This window comes from Rhagoletis zephyria, unplaced genomic scaffold (assembly GCF_001687245.7).
Source record: "Rhagoletis zephyria isolate East Lansing unplaced genomic scaffold, Rhagoletis_zephyria_1.1 Rzeph_scaffold_01215, whole genome shotgun sequence".
Lineage (NCBI taxonomy): Eukaryota > Metazoa > Arthropoda > Insecta > Diptera > Tephritidae > Rhagoletis > Rhagoletis zephyria.
Genome location: NW_016158299.1, coordinates 97,197 through 110,826, shown reverse-complemented (window position 1 = coordinate 110,826; position 13,630 = coordinate 97,197).

The window sequence follows — 13,630 nt, the reverse complement described above, 5'->3', positions numbered from 1 at the left end:
TCAAACAGGTTTAGAGCATTTGAGCAAAAACAACATTTGCCTGTATTNGAAAAGCGCTATGTCCAATATGCGAAGCAGTTTTTGAAAACGATGCTTTTCCTATATTTTGTTAGACTTTTCATAAGTAAAAATATTTTGTGAATATTACTTTCTTCATATGAATTATATCACATTTTTTGTTTAATTCAAGGCCTATCAAACAGGTTTAGAGCATTTGAGCAAAAACAACATTTGCCTGTATTTGGTTGTTGCTTCTGGTATTGAAGGTGCCAAAAACTGTTCTGATTTTTTTCTTCTAAATCAAAGCGTGCCATGCGAAATACGAAAAAGGTAAAAAATTTAAATTGAAAAAATGAAAATTGTTGCAACTTTCTTTCTTAGTAAATTGGTTCGCTTCTCGAAGCATTGATCCACCATCCTGTGCCAGGCCCAGTAATTTGCGGTTATGCTGCTTAGTTGGGCGAGCTTTTTAAAAGCTGCTATTTAATCGCTGGTTTTGTATGGAAAATGTTTCACATGCAAATAGATTTTAACAATTTAGAATTTTTGTGAGAAGAAATGTAAAATATTTGACATTTTCCAGAACAAATAATTTGAAAAGATCAAATCTGCTGCTATACTGATGTATTTTTGGAATAAACAAAGTTCTTTTTCCTTCTGTCAGTAAACTGTTTTTTTTTACAAATAGTATACATAAGCAATGGGAAATAAGGCAAAATTTGTTTTATTTCCAACCTTTGTTGGAAATAAAGCAAAACTCAGATTTTGGTATTAATTCCCATTTAAAAGTGAAATAAAGCAAATTTTGCGTTATTGCCGTTTGTGTTATTTCACCTCCCTTGAATGTGAAATAACACAACTTTGCTTTATTTCATTTCTCGTTGAGCAATAAGACCAACTTTTATACTTAACAATTTGAGTAATAAAGCAAAATAGTGCACATATGTAGTTAGTGGCCCAGTTAATTTGACAAAAAGTAGTACATGAACAAGTTAAATGGACGGATTTGTAAGTATACAATTTTGATAGTGCCCGGCGTCGCGGCGGTCGGCGTTCGCGCGCCGCCCCGCTCCACCCCGCGCCGCGTTCGACGTCGCGCACGCTTCCCCCGCCCCTCCCCTCCTTTCGCAATTATGTACTGGTGGCATTGTAACCGTTTAGAAAAAGGAAAAATGATAAAATAACACTAATTCACTTCTGAAACTGCTTTTTAATGTCGTCCAAGCATTGGGAATTATTGTGTATGGTGTTATTGCATGCATCCCACCCATTGTGGAATTTACCAGGTGCCACTGCTTTATTTGAAAATTTGCCTATAAATGTGACTATAAGGCAGTCGAATGTCAGAAAATAAAGCGAGAAAGCCGTTTTATTACTTCATCTGTTTATTGCGACATGGTTCCATGCAAACATTTGAATGTTTTCCAGCAATGTTTTTAACATATATTAAAAAGCATGCAGAAAAAATTCATACAAAAGCGCTATGTTCAATATGCGGAGCAGTTTTTAAAGACGATGGCTTTCCTATATTTTGTTAGACTTTTCATAACTAAAAATATTTTGTGAATATTACTTTCTTCATATGAATTATATCACATTTTTTGTTTAATTCAAGGCCTATCAAACAGGTTTAGAGCATTTGAGCAAAAACAACATTTGCCTGTATTTTGTTGTTGCTTCTGGTATCGAAGTTGCCAAAAACTGTTCTGATTTTTTTCTTCTGCATTAAAGCGTGCCATGCAAAATATGAAAAGGTAAAAAATTTAAATTGAAATATTAAAATTGTTGCAACTTTCTTTCTTAGTAAATTTGTTCGCTTCTCGAAGCATTGATCCACCATCCTGTGCCAAGCCCAGTAATCAGCGGTTGTGCTGATGAGTTGGGCGAGCTTTCCAAAAGCTGCTATTTAATCGCTGGTTTTGTATGGAAAATGTTTCACATGCTAATAGATTCTAACAATTTAGAATGTTTGTGAGAAGAAATGTAAAATATTTGACTTTTTCGAGAACAAATAATTTGAAAAAAATCAAATCAGCTGCTATACTGATATTACCTGTTCAATGAGCCTTGGTTTAATTGTATTTTTGGAATAAACAAAGTTCTTTTTCCTTCTGTCAGTAAACTGTTTTTTTTTACAAATAGTATAAATAAGCAATGGGAAATAAGGCAAAATTTGTTTTATTTCCAACCTTTGTTGGAAATAAAGCAAAACTCAGATTTTGGTATTATTTCCCATTTTAAATTTTGCGTTATTGCCGTTTGCGTTATTTCATCCCCCCCATTCGTTCGTCCATAGCAATTTGGAAATGCATACTCCATAACATACTAACTAAATATATATTATATGAAATTTACTTAACCGTAATTAGTATTAGGCTAAACTAAATTGAAGTTGAAAAAAATTAAATTAGTCTTATATTTAATATTTTTTTTTGGTTTTAGAAATATTTAACTATACATTTTAAGTTTAAATTGAAAGTATTTTACAGTAGCAATTTTTATTGTGGTTTAGGGTATTGTAATTTAGTTATTTCAATTTTATTACTTATAAATAAAGCATAACGAGGGCTTATATTCAATACCCTCTATCTTCAATTTTGATGAAAATGAGTTTTTGATGGTAACGTGAGCTCTTATTTATCCTTCAGCCATGACAATAATGCCAAACTTAAAATTTTGCTTTTATGGTATTATATTCTCATTTTGAAAAATCCACTATCTGCAATAACATTTTGTTACAAAAGCAAAATCCTCTATCTACACAATTTTGCTGGAAAATCGTTTTCATTACCATTTTTTTGTGGCAGGTCAAATAAAGACTGGGTAAGGTACATGTGCCGATGCATGTATGTATATGTTCCGGTAAAATCCGATCTTAGGTCAAACTAGTTTTGCCCAGGCTATACTTGTTCTACCTAATGCGATGTCCAACCGAAACCAAATCTTGTGGACTGCGTAGCTTCAGTTGGACTGATGATGAGAGTTACAAAAATAGTTTATTCTAAGATCGGGTTTGGCCGGTAGCTTACAGGTATATACATGTCCGCTCATTTACTACAATAATGTCATAACTCAAAAAATCAAAACTCGAGAAAGACGGCTTTAAAGTTTTGAATTTACATATACGCCGATACTAAAAATGAATACATATTTTATTCTAGTGAGATTCTGGTAAAGGCCTGTATGCAGCTCTCAAGAAAAGCAAAAACTCCATATAAAATGACGTACAAGAAATGGCTAAGAAATTTTCTTGAGTCAAATTTCCTTAAGGCAGTACGCAGTTCTTAAGAAATTTACTACGCTTTCTACTACGGTTTTCTAAAGTTTTTTGTGAAGAAAGAGCATAAGGCAACCCAGTTTTGCAACAGAAATATATGCCCGTTCCATTATTTCTTGAGGAAAGAGTGAGGCAACAGGCTGTGAAGTATCAAAAAATGTCAAAATTCCTTGGACACACACGCGAAATAATGGCAATTTTTTCTTGACCGTTTTCTTGAGAGCTGCATACAGGGCTTAATCGATACAGCTATGATATTTTTACACGAAATAGAAGAAGACGTAGCGATAATTTCTGCATACTCAACTCAAAATTTGTATTTTTTGGATTATGACACTACTAAAGTAAATGAGCGATGTGTATATGTTTATTTGCCTCCACTTGGTCCGAAGATTCCCACAATTCTCTCTTACTCATATCTATTTAAGAGTTTGACCAACCATCTCTTCGATGACAGGCAAAAGCCCTGGTGCAGACAAAATCCCGTACCCCGTTCTAAAAAAACATCCGTATCCCATCAAACATAGAGTCATTAAACTCCATAACTACATTTTATTTCAAGGGTTATATCATCAAGAGTGGGAAACTGCTATTATTATTCCTATTGCCAAACTAAATACGCTAATGATATTTTAATTTTTTCTAAGACTAAGGACTTGACGCAAGTAAAAATTATTTTTTCTAACATACTAAACGATCTAATCAATTGGTCCAAATCTTCAGGAGCTCAGATTTAAGCTGAAAAAGTAATTTTTTCACATATGCAGAAAATACAAATAAATACATACATCCAACCCTCTCCTTGTCTAACACCCCTCCCCTATACTGATACATTGAAAATATTTGGAATGATTTTTTACAATAAACCTACTTTTAAGCAGAACTGTCATTATGTAAAAGTTGACTTTGGGCTCGTAATTTATGGACACTGCGCAAAAAAACATCTTAAATTGCTAGAATCACCTTACTATGTAGCAGAGGAGAAAAAGCATCCGTGCATTTCCCACCTCGCCAATAAAAGCTATCTCTCACGTCGAATCCTGCTTTCAACAAAAAAACTGATGTAGCAAGCAATCACCTTTATTTCGTATATTAAGCTACATCAAAGATTTCGACATCATCCGATGCTTACTAAAGTAAAAACTCTACCGCAAGGGCATTTGCCCAGTTTGATACTCATAAATTACCTGGGAGCTTATTTTCACAGACGGTTCCAGATATGGTGGTAACAAAAGGGCTGGGTGTTACAATTGTCTTCAGTGCTTTTCCCCCGTACTGCTCGGCATTTACAGCCGAATCAGCTGTACGTTTCGCCTCTATAAACGAAGGAAATTTCCTCATCTGAACGGACAGTAAACCAGCCAGCGAAGCCTCTTTTAACAGTGCTAATGATTCTCATATAATTTCGAAATCACGTGAAATACTCTTTTGACACAAAAACACATTTAAAATTATGTGGTTACCTGGGCACATCGGAATAGAAGGGAACGAATTTTCACACCTATGATTTCTGCATTAAAATCTTAGTTTAACATAGTATTTACGTCTAAAGAACTGACATTTTCATTATTCTGCAAAACCCTCTATCAGCAAATTTTTCTATATAAATAGTTATAATTCGAATTGCAATAACCTCTATCTGATCTTTAAACTAAAATTAAATGAATTAAAAGTAAAAAACTAGTTTTAGTATATTGCGTGAATATTTAAGACATGCTTGTGTACTTAAAATTATTAACACTTTTAAAAACAGCTGCCAAAACAGTTTTTTTGCTCTCCTGAAAAATTGAGTTTTTGCAGATAGAGGCTATTGAATATAAGCCCTCGATAAGTACATTCAAAGCGTTTTTCTTTTCTCTGGTATTTATAATATTGCGTTTATATAAATTAAAGAGTTGTGTTCATTTTGCGAAAAATTTCATTTTAGTGACTAATATTTCAATTTACAATTTTGTGTGGTGGTTTTGATTGACGTGAAAAATTCATATACATATTTTCTGTGTTATATCTTGCAATAATAGTTGGTAAAGGTGAGAGTTTCAATTAACTTTTTGAACTCGGTTTTTGTGGATTGTTTTTACTTTATCTTTTTCTTTATCGAAAATAGTAATATTAACACCATCTACTTTAGTTACAATGTGGGGACCCTGATATATATTTTCATGTTTAATTCTGGGTTCTTTTTGTACTAGAACGAGATCATTTTCTTTAATATGTACTGGACGAGAGTGTCTATCATATAAATCCTTGTTGCGGATTTTATGTTTGTTAATTAATTCTTTGGCTATTGCATGTGATTTTTGCATCCGGTACTTAACCTCTTTTGCATAATTTTCAATATTATAAATGGGATGAATTTTTTCCTTTTCCAAATCGTGCGGTAAAGTCGGTGTTTTTCCGAAAACTAGTTCAAATGGAGAAAATTTGTTGTCAAAAGCAGAATTTGGAGTGGTATTATGCAAAAAGGTGAAGTACTTAAGAGATAAGTGTCCCAATCTGAAACAGTCTCATTTAGGTATGCACGTAAGTATTCATTGAAAACGCGATGGTTTCGCTCAACATTGCCCACTGTTTCGTGATGGTGTGCTGTCGAAAAGTTATGATCAATCTTTAAAAGTTTTGTTAATTCCGAAAATATTTCGTTTTTATATTAAGTTCCTAAATCTGATCTGATGGAATTCATTATGCCGTATACTAGTATGTGACTTTCAAAAATACCAGGGGCGATAGTTTTGGCGCTTTTATCTGGAACAGCAACGGTTACCAGATACTTTGTCAGATCACAAATTATAGTAACAGTGAACTTGTTGCCGCTTGTTGATTCTGGCAAAGGCCCTATTGTATCAATTATCACTATTTCAAAAGGTTTGTTAGGTGTGGGCGTTAAAACGAGATTTTCTTTGTTTTTGAGTTTTACTTTGTTAAGTAGACATTTTTAACAATTTTTTACGAATTTTGATATATCACGGGTCATGTTTCTCCAGAAGCATTTAGTACGAATTTTGCATACAATCTTTTGAGTCCACAATGTCCTCCACTTATTGGGTCGTTATGGTAGATTGTCATAAGTTGATGTTTCTTTTCGTCCTCGGTCAGTTTCGACTGGATCCGTCAATATAATTTGTAAGTTCTTTAAAATTTTATTTCCTCGGTCTTTTAAGTTTGTAATTGTAAAATATTTGAAAAAAAGTCATCTTTAGGCCATTCTAATGTCGTAATATTACGATTGTCGGCTTCTACTTCAAGCCGCGAAAGTAACTCATCGAAATTCGTTTTTTCGTTAACAATTGTAAAATTAAGTAACTCGAGTTTTTTGTGTTTTAAATGTGCACAATCTTGAAAATCTGAAATTTTATTGTTTTTATCATATACAATATTTGTTTTCACCTGGGGTATTTTCTTTGAGAAATCATATGAAAATTTGTCATAAACCTGTAATATAATTTTGTCATTGCATTCACTATCGTACTTTAATTGTGTTTTATTCGTCATTGATCGTATTTTTACCGCTAGTACTTGTTTAGTAGAGTCTTTTAGTTCGTTCATTGTAATCCGTGGCAATGCGTCCGCTCCTACACTCGATTTTCCTTTTATATATTCAATTGTAAAGTCGTATTCTGACAGTTCTAAGCGTATTCTAGCAAGCTTCGGTCTTGTTAAAGAGATGAACTAAGGGTCGATGGTCAGGTTTCACCGTGAAATGAGTGCCGCTATTTCCGGTCGAAACTGCTTGATCGCAAAATATATAGCTAAAAGTTCAAGCTCGTTGATTGGTTTATTCTGTTATGCTTTGTTGAAAGATTTTGAAGCGAAACATATTGGTAAATCATTTTCATCATGGTTTTGGCTTAATATAGCAACCTTAGAGGCATCGACAGTAATAATAAATTGTTTAGTGAAGTCGGGGTATTGTAGCAATTTTGGCGAAATTAATGCTGCTTTTAAAGTTTCAAAAGCTTTGTCGCATGCACTGTCCCAATTAAATTCAACTTTTTTCCTGCCTAATTTATTTAAAGGCGCTGCCAAAGACGCAAAATTTGGTATAAACCACCTGTAATAATTAGTAAACGCGACGAAACGTCGAACCGCATCCTTATCGGTCGGTCTTGTATATTTTTTAACAGCGTTTATTTTGGTGTCGTTTGGCAACAGGCCTTTGGCTGAACATTTATGACCTAGGAATGTAACTTCCAGCCGACATTTATTCGGGTTAAGTTTTAGGTTGAAAATTTTTAATGTGATGTGCTTCACTACACCCAATAACGATTATATCGTCAACGTAAAGAAATGCCACATTGGGTGGAATACCGGAAAAAGCAATTGTCATCATACGCGAAAATGAGTTTGGTGCTACATTTAACCCAAACGGTAATACTTTCCATCTAAAAGCTCCTCGGTCCGTACTGAAAGGGGTGACGTCACGTGAATCAATATGTAAAGGGATTTGATGAAACCCTGAAAAAAGGTCTAAGGTTGAAAAATATTTCGCCCGGCCGAGGTTATCTAGAATGTCGTCTACTCGAGCAAGAGCGAACTTATCGGCAATCAATTTTTTGTTAACAGCACGGAAGTCTACACACATGCGGTACGCTTTTTGCCATTAGGACTATTATAATTCAAATAACTTTCTTCGATTAATTCATTTTCTAATAACATATTAACTTGGCGATTTATTTCTTCACGTTGGGAATATGGTAACCGAAAATTTTGTATGTAAACTGGGTTATTGTCCGTCAGTCTTAGTTATTGTTCGTAAAAGTTATTTAACGTCATTTTGTCGTCGGGAAGTGCAAATATGTCTGCGTAATCTCACAAGTTAAGTAATTTGCTTTCAGCGTAACTAGGAATTTGCTTTTTTCAAAACGCTAATCAGTTCGTTTGTCCGGTTGTCATCGTTTCTTGTCTTATTAATGGAATAAACGCTAAAGTTAGAGAGTTTTTCAGTCCGAATGTTACAGTTCCTTACGTATTTTATATCATTTGTGGTATTTATGACTTTGGCGATTGGGTTACTTGTACTTATTATGCGTCGTGCTGTGAATACACTGCTATCGATTTCTTGTGATTCCACAAAAAGTGTTTCTGGTGAACTTCCTAAATTAAAAAGACGAAAAACTTCGCATCTGGGTGGAATTACGCAGTTATCGCTTTCAGTTCCGTGAAGAATCGGAACCGCGACTTTTTTGTTATCTACCCAGAAGGTAATGCAATTGCTTGCGTAGCTGATAACGTATTTATTATATTTTAAAAAGTCTTTACCCAATATGCCGTCTTACAGTGCCGCCTAGGTGGGCAAAAATCGAAAAATTCGTTATCTGCAATGCGAACTTGTTTGGTATTTTTGTAAAGACAATTTATCCACTAAAAAGAATTAAACAGGTATTTCCCTGAAAAATTAATTATATCAAAAAAATTTGAAAAATATGTATATTTTTTCAAATAAAATGTTGGTTTGACGTTTCTTTTTTCCATATAGATAGTAGAGAATTACAGGAATTAAAATTTTGGAATAGAATTAAACACAGGGTGTTCCTGCGGTATTCCAGAAAAATAATTTTTTTTAACAAAATTTAAAAAATGCTAAATTTTGATGGAATGAATAACAAATATAAGTAAAACGTTAGAGGTTTGACTACCAAATTAACTGACTTATATTTAAAAGGTTTTGACTGCAATTATAATATTATTTCCTTGACCGAAACATGGCTAAAACCTCATATTTTTAATTCCGAAATTCTTCCAAATTAATATCAAATATACAGGAGCGACCGCGAGGGCAGAATCGGCGGTGGTGTTCTTTTTGCGGTGCATTCATCGATACCATCCGAGGAAGTTAGTCTTCCTGTCATTGAATATACCGAATTTAAATGTATACGTGTACAGGCTGGAAAGACTTATATTTATTTAGCTCTNGATTGTTTTGGGCGATTTAAATCTGCCACACATTTCATAGAACAACATTGACACCGATGTTGTACCAGTTTCATCTAGAGATAGTTACAATGTATTTCTGGAGGAAATGCCTCAAACAAATAAATATATGTCCAAATAAGTTTGGAAAGGTCTTGGATCTCGTTTACGTTGATGATGTTCCGAAGGCCTCTATTAATCGGTGTGATCCCCTAGTTTTGCCGGAAGATGCATACCATCCTGCTCTTGAGTTAAGCTACAAAGTCATAAATGAAATACATAATAATAAGTCAAGTTCAAGTACTAGATATGTTTTTGCGAAAGCAAATTTCAGGAAAATTAACAAAGAACTTTCAAAGTTATCTTGGCCAATATATAGAGATGACGTGGAGCATAGCGTTGAGCACTTTAATGATACTGTTTTCAGTTTGTTTCGAAAGTATGTGCCAAAACGTAATATTGTTCATGAAGAACCAATACAATTATGGTTCACTAAAGAGCTTAAAAAATTGAAAAATAAAAAGTCGCACTCTTTTAAACTGTATAAAAGAACGGGCTTACACAGTGATTACCCAAGGTACTCAGTTTTGCGGCATAGCTACTTTGCATTAAATAAGAAATGTTATAATTCATATTTATATAAAATTAAGAAGAATTTAATTAACAATCCTAAATCATTTTATGGTTTCGTAAATTCAAAGCCTAAGGCACATGGTTTTCCGTCCGCTATGCATTATCGCAACACTGTATCTAGCGACAGCCAACTCATTGCCAACATGTTTGCTCGGTTCTTTAGGTCCAATTATTCTGTAGACTTCCCTATAAGTGGAGACTATCCGTACGAGCTTTGTCAAATCAACTCTGCTTATATACCAGTAATATCTTCCGATGAAGTTTTACACTATTTAAAAACCTTAAAAGCGTTATTTAGGCCTGGACCTGATCATATTCCGACCTGTTTTCTTAAAAACTGCGCTGAGAACATCTGCGAGCCTTTAACAACTCTATTCAATTTGTCACTTAAACATGGCGTTTTTCCGTCAGCCTGGAAGGAGTCTTTCGTAATACCACTTCACAAAAACGGAAGCAGGTCCTCTATAGAAAACTATCGAGGCATAGCGAAACTCTCCGCTATCCCCAAATTATTCGAAGCAATTATTGTTAACCAGCTGACATATTCTATATCTTCTTCAATTACACAATCTCAATACGGGTTTTCTAAACAAAAATCTACTATGACTAATTTATTGGAGTTTACAACTCATGTCTCAAACGGTTTTAGAGAAAATGCTCATACCGTCGTAATATACACCGATTTCAGTAAAGCTTTTGACAAAGTATGTCACTCGTTACTCATCCGTAAACTCGACCTAATCGGCTTTCAGCCCAGTCTTCTTCAATGGATCTCATCTTACCTCTCTGATAGAACACAAAGAGTTATTGTTAATAATTGTTCTTCCAACATCATTAAAGCTTCTTCAGGGGTTCCTCAGGGAAGCCACCTTGGTCCGATTCTGTTCCTGATATTCATTAATGATATTTCTTCTATAATAAAACATTCAAAAATTTTAATGTATGCCGATGATGTGAAACTTTTTAAAACATTGTCCTCTATCGAAGAAAAGTCTTTGTTACAAGCGGATCTGAACAACGTGGTTAGTTGGTGTAATACAAACTATATGCCACTAAACCTTCAAAAATGTAAAGTTATGTGTTTCTCTCGGAGGGCTGTTCAACCAGCTGTTTATTCAATATCAAATTATAATCTGGAGCAGGTGCCCAATTTTGTCGATCTTGGTATCACAATGGATTCCTAAATAAATTTCAACCATCATAATAATGTCACAGTCAATAAAGCCAAAGGCGTTTTTGCATTTGTAAGGCGATGGTCAAAAGAGTTCAAAGATCCTTATGTTACAAAAGCTCTTTTTACCAGTTTAGTTAGACCTATACTAGAATACGGATCTATTGTTTGGAATCCCCGCTACCAAGTTCATTCAGAAAGGATTGAATCAATTCAAAAACAATTCTTGCTTTTGCATTGCGTAATTTTAACTTGGATTCAGATTACAATCTCCCCCCTTACACAAGTCGTCTAAAGCTCATAAATTTGCCTACACTCGCAAGCCGTAGAGAAATGCTAGGTATAATATTTATCGTAAAGTTAATGACAGGCTTGATTAATAGCCCGGCCCTCCTGGCTGAGGTAAATTTTAATGTTCCTTCCCGAGTGTCAAGACACTTTCGACCTCTATTTTTAAAGCCATGCAAAACTAATTTTGAACTAAACGAATAATTCCGTGGTTTATGTCAGGATTTTAACTGTCATTCCAGCAAGTTTGACGTATCGGACTCGATTTTTACTATAAAGAAAACTATTATTTCCACTCTCAGTAATTGAAATACTATCTTTAGCATATCCAATCAGCTGATGAATTTGATTCTGTAGCTGAATAGTTTTAGATCTCGACACTTAACAAACTCCTGTTTCCACTACTTGGCACCAAAAAACTAAACAAAAAAAAAGGTTCCGTACGTCATGCGGACTGCGCCCCTCGTGTCGGTTGGGCGGGAATGGAGGGTAAAAAACCGTTGGGATTATTTATTTAAAAATAGGCTATTTTTTATTATTTTATTAAATAGTACGGGCTTTTAGCTTTCAAAAGAAGAAATAAAAACCTGCTCATTTTTTGCACTTTCTGAACTAATGCGGTTTTCGCTAATGCGTAAAATTATATTTTCATTTTTTGTCAGTGCCTTGAGATCTGCACGATTCGTTCCATTTTCAAAAACGTAGTGTCATATTAAAAAGCTTGACCTGTGGACAATAGAAGGTTTTTTTTTTAAAGAGTTGCCAACTGTTAAAAAATTAGATTGTTAAAAAATTAGATTCACATTTTTTTATAAGGTAAATGAATTATTAAGAGATGGGTATCAATCAATGTATTGACTACAAGCAGCGAGTTGCCACCTGTTTAAAAAATCAAATTCGATTTGAATTAAAGGAATTAAGTAATTTAAATATATAGGTATCACCATAAGGGAGTCAGACGAAAGAGGTTTAAGAAGGTTTTAGCTTAAAAGTATTACGAATAGGGTGGCCACCTGTTTGTAAAGTCAAATTTAGTTAAACCAAAATAATAATTAAGTCAAACCAAATTTTTATGACATCGTATTTGCTATTTTATTACAAATACATGCATTGCCAATCAGTGATTTGTTTTGATTAAATTCCTTTTAAATTACTGGACTCTTAAACTAACTCAGGAATGTTTTACTCTACACTTATTCCTTTCTAAATATGTAAAATTTTTTCATTTTTCTGATACTCATATTGATATACATATTTCAGTTACCTTATTCCCTTAATTAAACTGAATTTGATTTTTTAAACATATGGCAACCCTTCTACGTGTCGTTTAGAAGTAAAGTATTTTCAAAACTAGTTCAATTGATATCCATATTGTAATATCTAGTCCATTTGACCTATTAAATAATTTTAATCAAATTTGTAACAGGTGGTAACCCTTTACAAAAATAAAAAAACTTGATTGCACCCCTACAGGCCAAGCCCTATCATGTGACACCTCACTTTTGAAAATAGAACGAAGTATATGTACATACCTATGTAAATACCACAAGAACCCAAATTTTCAATTTCAAACTGCATTTACAGTGAGTGTATGAAAGTTATCCAAAAACAAATTGCAGTTTTGAATTTAGTGTCCCCAATTTTACTAAGAAGCGAATTTTCATAATTCTATTTTTGCCCACATTTTATATGGAAGGAAAGCACTGTGCGTCTGCTGGAATATTAAAATCGACGTTAACCACGTGTAGCGTATGTTTTATAAAAAAGTCCGAAAAAGTCAAATTTTTGGTTATTTTACCCAGAGTAGCAACAGTATTACAAGTGACGCCCGTTATGCGGATAATATCATTCGTACCAATTGGAAAATTTTTGCAAAAACTTTAAATTTTTATTAAAGAAATGTCGGCTTGTGTGTCGACCAAAAATGTACATAACTTATTACACGGAAACTTGCAATTGGATAAAATCTGAATGATTTAGGTTTAAGCAGTAAATGCTTTTTGCTATAGAAAAATCGTTTAGTTGTTTAACTCCTGCTCCCCCAGTGTTCGCTTCTGAGGGGCATGCGCGTTTAAAGCACGGACATTTGCATTCCTACTCCTACCGTTTGCTGTTCGTGCATTATTGTTCCTATTGGTGTTGTTGTTGGAATTAACCCGTGAACCATTATATTTATTATGATAGCGGTTTCGGTTAGCGGATCGATATCGTTGACTGTTATAGCTATTAAAGTTATTATTACTAGAAGAAAATTACCTGTTATTCCTATAACCAGTAAAATTGCGAGTTGTGTTAGCCCCACGATAGCCACCACGTGAATTTATAAACGTGTTAATACCACGCGATCGAAA